Source organism: Aplysia californica, unplaced genomic scaffold (assembly GCF_000002075.1).
Source record: "Aplysia californica isolate F4 #8 unplaced genomic scaffold, AplCal3.0 scaffold00200, whole genome shotgun sequence".
NCBI classification, from domain to species: Eukaryota; Metazoa; Mollusca; class Gastropoda; order Aplysiida; family Aplysiidae; genus Aplysia; species Aplysia californica.
Window position 1 is genome coordinate 81,195 of NW_004797470.1, and position 8,383 is coordinate 89,577.

The window sequence follows — 8,383 nt, forward strand, 5'->3', positions numbered from 1 at the left end:
CACACACACACACACAAACACACACACACACACACACACATACACACACACACACATGTACGCGTATACACTTAGATCTGTAGTGCAGTCAGAAATTCGTGGAGCAGCTTATCTATCCTCAAATATCTTTTTAACGGGTGAATCATTGTCACCCATACTTTGCACAGCAGTTTGTATCAATTTGTCTTAACTTAATCATATTTTTCCACAACAATTGAGGCTAGATTTAAAAAAACCTCTTCATTACAATTTTATATAAAACTAGCTGGGCCCCCTTTCGATGAAAGGAATGATCGGTGCATTAACATCAACTGAAAGACATAAGCCACTATATTTACACTCTTCTGGAAAGGAGCAATAAATCCTGAGAGATGCAACAAATTAGAAGATTTAGATATAGTGATTATCATGTATAGATCTAGATTGATTCTCTATCCCGCTTTCGTGGTTGTACACTCCAGAATTTCAAAGTTGGGAAACAGTGCACGCGGCTAGTGGCGGAAACCCACTTGTTTGCAATGGCGTCTTAGATGAGATCTAAACGAAATTAATGAAAAACTGAAAATTAAACTACAGTGACTTCAGGCTCCTCAATAAAACTGTGACCACCTGTCTCATATTGCAGCTATTCTCCTCGACAATGGATAGTCGTCTTACACATGCTTGACTGAACTACATGTAGGCCTACTCTGAATTACCTCAGTCCGATTTATCGTATATTTGCTATATACGTAGATCTAGTACCGTAGTGCACTACTGGAAAAACACTTCATAGAGATAAGACTATGGCTGACTAGTTTTGTCTTAGTAAGAGTTTTATGGCACTTGCAACATTAACAGGGGCCAAAAGTTAGAGATAATATTACTATAAAGAGGAGCTGTTGTTACAAATGTAAATTCTAAACTTTATAGATAACACCCCAGAACCGGTTTCCTACATTATATTTCGCAAAGAGCCTTTCAAAGTGGGCTTTTCAACACAAGCTTCATGGACTGATCGACATCTTTTTAAGGCGAATTCCTTTGCCTTTTAAGTGCTTTACAAGATGATAGTCTCAAGATGTATATACACACACACATACATTGCAATGAATGTTGACGATGACACTCACCACACCTAAATTAGTTAAAGGCACATCTATACCACACGGCCTTCAAAACATTCCAGAGGGAAAACCTGCCGCATAACATCCGAGCAAAGAACTGAATGAAGCTCATTGAGCAGTTAAAGATTTTTTGTGCAATATTTACTGGCAAAACTGCTACCGAAAACTGTAAATCTCAGCAACAGCTGCTGGCCTGCTGAGCTGTCCTCTTGATTGATCAATAGCGAAATAGAGTTTTCTTTCTTTTTTCTTTTTCATTTTACAGTCTCACTCATAGTTTTAAAAAATTACTGTCACACTCTTGCAATTATCAAACTATAACCGTTTCCCTTATGCTCTTTTTTTCATTTTACTGTCACACTAGGGGGCTCTCGTGGCTTAGAGGTTAAAGTGTTCGCCTCTCATTCAAAAGTCCCATGTTCGAATCGGGGTAGCGTGGAACAAATTTTCTTCTCTAAAGATTTGTCTCCTTTCACCCCCTTTCCTGTTCTCTGGCAATGTTCTGTCGCTGCTTTCGTCTCCACTTTCTCTCCCCCCCCCCTTTCACCTCCGTTTTCCTCTCTTCTGGGCTCCTGACTCTTTTTGCAGCCTTTCTACTGTTGCTCCCAGGTAAATTTTCTGTTAAAACGGACTCTTAAGCTAAGGAAATAACGAATCTTTCGCGGCCATTTTTTCACTAATTATACCTCTGAAAACAGGTGCCCCCACCCCATTCTTTCGCAAATATCTCGACTTGTACTCAAGATAAATGGATAATTTTTTTCATCCAAATAAAGACAAGTGAACAAGCTTTAAGATGATACCAATAACTCTACAGGCTCAAAAATTGACGAGAGCCTGATTCCATCACGCTGCCTCACATATCTGTCAGTGACGTGGTTCGTCGACCCAGAGGACAACTGTCGTATGTCCACGCACTCAGGTTTTGAGATATAAGCCTTTAATTAATTAAAGTTTGAGATGGCTCCAGATTCAAATCAATCACCAACTCATTATCTAACTGTTACCCATTGTTTGTGTGTATAATCAATGTTTCAACTTAAAAAGTTTTCACAGATTGCTGTTTTCCTTTGGAATTGAGAAACAGTTTTTGTATTTAAAAAAACCCAACAATTTTCTGAAAAATTGAACTGAATGCCTCAAAGTACAAATGCCGCATCTCCATATTAAGTTCTAAATCTCCATAATCTAGTTTAATTTCATGGCTCTAAGTCACTCGCCTGCAGAGCAGAAGGTCCTCCTTGGCTCAAATCCCACAGGAGACGATATGAAAGAAAAAAAAACAACCAAATGTTTCCAGAGGTTCAATGGGCTTTGATACCTGGCTCACATGAAGTCAAAGTTCTATAGCAGACTGAAGTTGAAATTTGAGATGGCGTCTCTCAAATAACCTTACTGTGTTGCAAGGGATGTAAATCTTAACTAACGGTCATTCAAGTTTTAAGGGGCACACATGAGTCCCCGCATCCGTAGTCCCGTGGCCACCTGGTGATCTTATAGCTGCACTACTACGGGTAATATCTCTCATTTGACCTTATTGTGATGCAAGGGATTACCTATGAAACAAAATGCAACAGACAGCACCATCAATGCCCTACAAACTTTTCTGTCTCATCCAACCAAAATCTAAATGGGCAAAGGAAAAAGGGGTAAGGTAATGTTTTTCACTTTTGAGAAAAAAAAAAACGATTTTAAAGATTGACTTTCTCATTTCTTGCATATAACACAGTATTTTTAAACATGGCATACCTTATGACTCTCCCCTTTTTTTCCATCCAGATTTATGTATGGCCTGGTCCATCATTATGAGATATCCATCCATTAGCTCATCACAAAAATGTGAAAAGTTGACATTCCCTCTTCTTCCTATGCACCCTTCAAAAGGGTATAGTAATAACGGAAATTCCATTTGATAATTAAAAAAACCAATCTTCATTGTCCTTTCCAGACACCTTGTTCTCGTCTACTGTGTTCAAGAATAACAGGTACAGTAAGTTTGAAATAAGACACATAGCACAATGTACAGTGTAAATGAAATACACGCAAATACACGCACAGACACACACACACACAAACACACACATAAACACACAGACACAGACAGACAGACAGACAGACAGACAGACAGACAGACAGACACACACACACACATACATACACACTTACCTACATACATACCTACACACCTACATAAATACATACATACATACATACATACATACATACATACATACATACATACATACATACACACATACATACATACATACATACATACTACATACATACATACATACAAACAATCTATATGGCTTTTGACTACTTCCGTCTTTTCAACAAGCGCGTCTCATGACCACATGAGCCGTTTATTTCGTTACAGAACAAAAATCTAGACACTGTTCGGGGGCTCTCGTGGCCTAGAGGTTAAGGTGTTGGCCTCTCATTCAAAGGTCCCGGGTTCGATTCCGGGTAGCGATCAAAAAATTTTCTTCTCTAAAATTGTCTCCTTTCACATCCTTTCCTGATCTCTAACAATGTTCTGATGTCTGCTTTCATTTCCACTTTCTGCCCCCACCCCCTCACCTCCTTTGCCCCCTCCTCTGGGCTCCTGACTCTTTCTGCAGCCTTTCTACTGCTACTCCTTGGCTCCTCCTAACTGCTGTCTTTCTGCCACACCCCTGATCTTCTGGTAGGAAAGATCTACACCTAGCCTTCTCGGACAAGGGCGAAAAATCTCGGAGGGCCCGTGTGCAAGTTGCGTACGTTAAAGATCCCTTGGTGGTCTAAAATCGATAAGAGTAGGCTTCGGCCGCCACCCGGGCAAAATTCAAAATTTCCTACCAACGAAAAAGTATTAGGTGTGTCCCGCGCGCTCATATGACCGTATGCAGTTGCGAGCGCCGTAAAACCCTATACTAAACAAACAAACAGACACTGTTCAGGTCTTGTTGCCCCACCAGGAAAGGGAGTGCCCACAACGTGTCAATATCAAATCTGCATTAGAATTTGTCCTCATTTTTGCACACCTTTTAAGTGCGGTCATGCGTGCCGGTGTATGTATTGCCTTCTTGAAAAACAACTTTGCAAGAACAGGAAGCACATTGTTCTATTCTGCGTATGTGGGATGTTGTGTTTGTGTTTTAAGCAGAATTGTGTCCAAGTCGGTCAATGTTAGTCATATGAAGGAAATTTTAAAAAAGGAGTTAACTTTATTTTAAAAAACTATCACCTTTTCCCAACAATATAACATAAGAATGAAGTAAATATGACAATATTTGACGAAAATACAGAACTTTCAATTGAGCGAGATGAGGAAACACGAAAAGGAGAAAATGGCCTCCGAAGTTCCACAGAAATGGGGGTCTTAAAATTGACATAGAGTCTTGAAAAATTAGCAAATACCTTGGCTATGCCACTACAAGGTAACATACAAAAGTATAAAACTGTTCATTTATAGAGAAAAAACTTATGGGCCAAACAAAATCTTAACAAGAAAGGACTTCTCGTCAAATGCAACAACATATTAGCATAATACTTGGTACCAGACACTAAATTTTCAACGTAGCTGTATATCCAACTCATCTGTTTCATATGAAAGGTCTATGTCTCCTGAGAATTTTGGTACCATACTTTTACCTCCCAGTCTATGTGAGAAAGGCAGCTGTTTCAATTTTAGATATTGATGAAATATTCATGAAGTCGTTAAGTGGCTGCAACCCCATGTTTGACAGATAGTAAAGAATACCAAGTGCACCAAACATCTCTACATTAAAAGAGTACAATAACTAAAACATAGAAATGAAGTTTTATTACCTCAAACACAATGACCTGTTGTAACACCGAGCGTTGTCTCGGCCGACGTCGCACCAGCCCTCGCGGCAAGCGAGGCAGCTCAATAGTGTAGTTAACTGAATGCTCCCGGTAGTTTTGCAGACGGATTCATGCAAAATAATTCAAGCCGACGACTTTATTCTAATAGAAAAAGAACTGTTCTTTCTATTGGTACCTTTTTAAGCCGGTATTTTAAACATTTCGAGTTAAAAATGATCTTTGAAAACTTAGACCCTTTTTTTTTCAAGGTTTTCTGTCTAAACGCCAAAGGCCAAAAATAATAACCACGGCAAACCACGTTCAAAGCTGTATAGCTCTCCGCCAATGAAAAACACGGTATTTAATCATCAATCTTTCTGTTAAGCATTCGAATGCTTGGGTGTCAATTTTGAACCTGGGGACCTCGCTTTCCGACCGCGAGGCCTTCCCTTTCCTCGGCGATTCTCCAGCTCCAAATACCCGGATATACAAACAACTTACACTGTTATAACGAAGAAAATCAGAACTTTTTTAAAGTGTTCAGCATTTGGTGTTTTATAGCAAAAGAGCAAATAAACAGAGATCTGAATATCCCCCATTTCATGGAAACCACGCATTCGGAAGGCCGCCAGTCGGTTAAAGTGCCGTGTCTACGCTACCTGATTATGCGTTTACAATAGCACCATAAACACACGAGAGCACACTCACACATACACACATACACACACATACACACACGACGCACACACATACAAACTCACCAACACACATACAAACGCATGCACATAGACCGCCTCGGTGGCCTCTTGGTAAGGAGTCCGCTTTGAGAGATCTAGAGGAAGGTTAATTAATCTTTTAAAAGTTCTAAAACACAATAAAAACGAATTTTTAAAGTCAATCCAAGTGTAAAACTGAAAGATCAACAGACGATAGCAGCTAGCAGGGCACGCCCACACAGTCATCTGTTTACGTAAACAAGCTTGGTGTGAGCTAGAATAAGTTACCGTTTTCGATTCGTTTTACCAATCAGAGTTGTTTACATTTCAAACCATTTATGTCCGAAAAGGGGTCAAAATCTATAAATAATTGCGAATGAAGAATGTTGGAGCAAAGATTTTCCACTAATGGAGAATCTTAGGTTGAAGCAAAGGTGGCCATGAGGTAATGATTCTAAAAATAATCTCACAGCTACACACTAACAAAGTTCAAATTCCTTTATCTAGTCACCCAAGCACACTCCCCTCCAAAATAAATAAAAATGAAATATTTATAGTCCATTATAGTAGTTTATTTTTAAATCTTAAATGAAGCAGAAGATATCAAACTTTCAATAGGTCTATATAAAAAACCCCAAACATTTAATGAAAAGTCACATTTTTTGCCTTTCCAGCCTCGTAGCTGATAATAGCACAGTGCGTCTTACGACTGATATTGAGCGGGGCTGACAGAATTGTAAAGCCAACCGTTGCGCTAATTTTAGGCCTATATTTTTTTTTCCAGAGTAAAAGTAAAAGGCCTTAATTTTTTTCCTGAAGTCTCACCTGACTCCAGCCATTCATTACATTCCCAATAGCGTATAAATGTTATATATTATTATATTATTAGCAAATCTGTTTTGATATGGCGTTCCTATTGAACAAAGAATCAAACAGGAATAGGTCGCTGGGCTGCTCGTATTTTCCTCACCTCCTTTTCCTCTCTTAGAGTGCTCTGGTTGTTACAAAGGAAAACTGACTCTTGACAAAATAGGCTCAATGCTGTATCAAATCAAAACATTAAAAAATATTTGATAGATGGAAATAGACACAGCAGGTCAAAGTGAAAGAAGAAGAACGTTCCAAACCGACATGTATTAACTGTTTGTACATTTTGGAGTAATAAGTAATTTTAAACAATGTGTTCTCTTTCTATGAGTTTGTTTTTACTTCGCAGGTGCATTTAAATTCTCACAACGGTGAAAAGAGTAAAACTAGAGCAACTCTGTTCTGTGGCCTATGTTACTATTTTTCTCTTTTAAGTTTTTGAAAGTTTAGTCGGTCTTGCTTTCCACTATTACGTGTTACTACATGTATAGGAAGCGGGGGCTCTCATGGTCTAAAGGTTAAAGTGTTAGCCTCTCATTCAAGAGGTACACACACACACACACACACACACACACACACACACACACACACACACACACACACACACACACACACACACACATAACTAATATTATCAAGCAATGTGCCTTTTATTAAACTGAGCCGAAGATGTTACAATCAAAAGTAAAAACTCAGATACGTGACTATGCAAATTGTGACAACCAAACACCCATGTTCATAAGAATTAAGGCAACAGTAATAGGAGGTGTACAGAATTAATAAAAAGTATAACACCAGTTATGTTTTGATTTTACGTGCACAACCGGTAGCGTTTGGTCTCCTGGGCCAGGGGAGATTCTTAGGCCGGTCCCAGAGTGGCTCTGTAGGTCTGACCTGTAGCTCGCCTAGCTCGCACCGTGCAAATGAATGTATACATTATCGTGTGCCTTAGCAGTGTCGCTGTATGGTCTGTCTGTTGTCAGCTGGGCTGCATGACGCTTCAGACGTGCTATTCAATAGTTTTGTAAAACACGTCGGAGATGTGTCGCAGGCAGCATCGCTTCGTGATTATTTTCGACTGAAATTCTTCACAGATCATCAACATCAGCAAGAAGTAAGTATTATTAGGTGCTTTACCATTAGATATTGATGCTAGCATCAACTCTTGACCACAAAATCCCAAGAAATGCACTTTATCCTACATTAACATTTTGAATCGAGAGGTTGACCTAGTTTCGACTGTTCGTTTACATTCGTAGGCCTGTGTGCTTCTAGGCTAGCGCGACTGTGCTGACACGCAGAGGGCGCTCACTCAGACACAGAAGCCAACGCAGTGCGGCTGTGCTGACACGTAGACGGTGCGCGCTAGGCGAGCGACAGGTCAGACCAACAGAGCCACTCTGGGACAGGCCATACTCAACTCACAGAGAGGGTAGAAATACAAGCAATCTGTAGCAGAACAAAAGAAAACAAAAATAGAAAGAACCCAGCTTTGGGACCCCTCCCATTGGGACCCCTCCCACCCCCTCCCAAATCCCAGGCACAGAACCACAACTAACGTTAAAAGAAGAGGCACCAACAATGTCTATGAAGACACTACAAAAACAAAACAATTAAGAGTGCTCTGAAGATGGCAAAACAATGACTAAAATAGAATTTAAAGAATTTGGGACATACAGGCACACTCATCAAAATACTCTTTCAAATTCAATGAACATGCACTTTTAAGGCCTCTTGATCGTTGAACAGTCCTCTTCTTGACGACGCTATTTTGCTTTGCCCACAAAATCACGTGACGTCACTCTCTCATCCCATTGGCTCAAATGGAGATACGACAAAACAAAATGTATCGAAATTAATGCTTATGGAGTTTCGACAGTTGTA

At 39.7% G+C, this 8,383-nt stretch overlaps 1 protein-coding gene across 2 annotated transcripts in view; it reads right to left on the minus strand.

Moving 5' to 3' along the window:
• The window catches only part of LOC101854866 (carbohydrate sulfotransferase 1), a 19,892-nt gene extending 18,393 nt beyond the window's left edge, over positions 1 to 1,499 (minus strand). For both annotated transcript variants that reach the window (XM_005099019.2, XM_005099018.2), the window contains exon 1: positions 1,113 to 1,499. The gene's annotated coding sequence lies outside the window, so the exon portion shown is untranslated. The remainder of the gene's footprint in view (positions 1 to 1,112) is intronic.
• Positions 1,500 to 8,383: the final 6,884 nt, after the last annotated feature.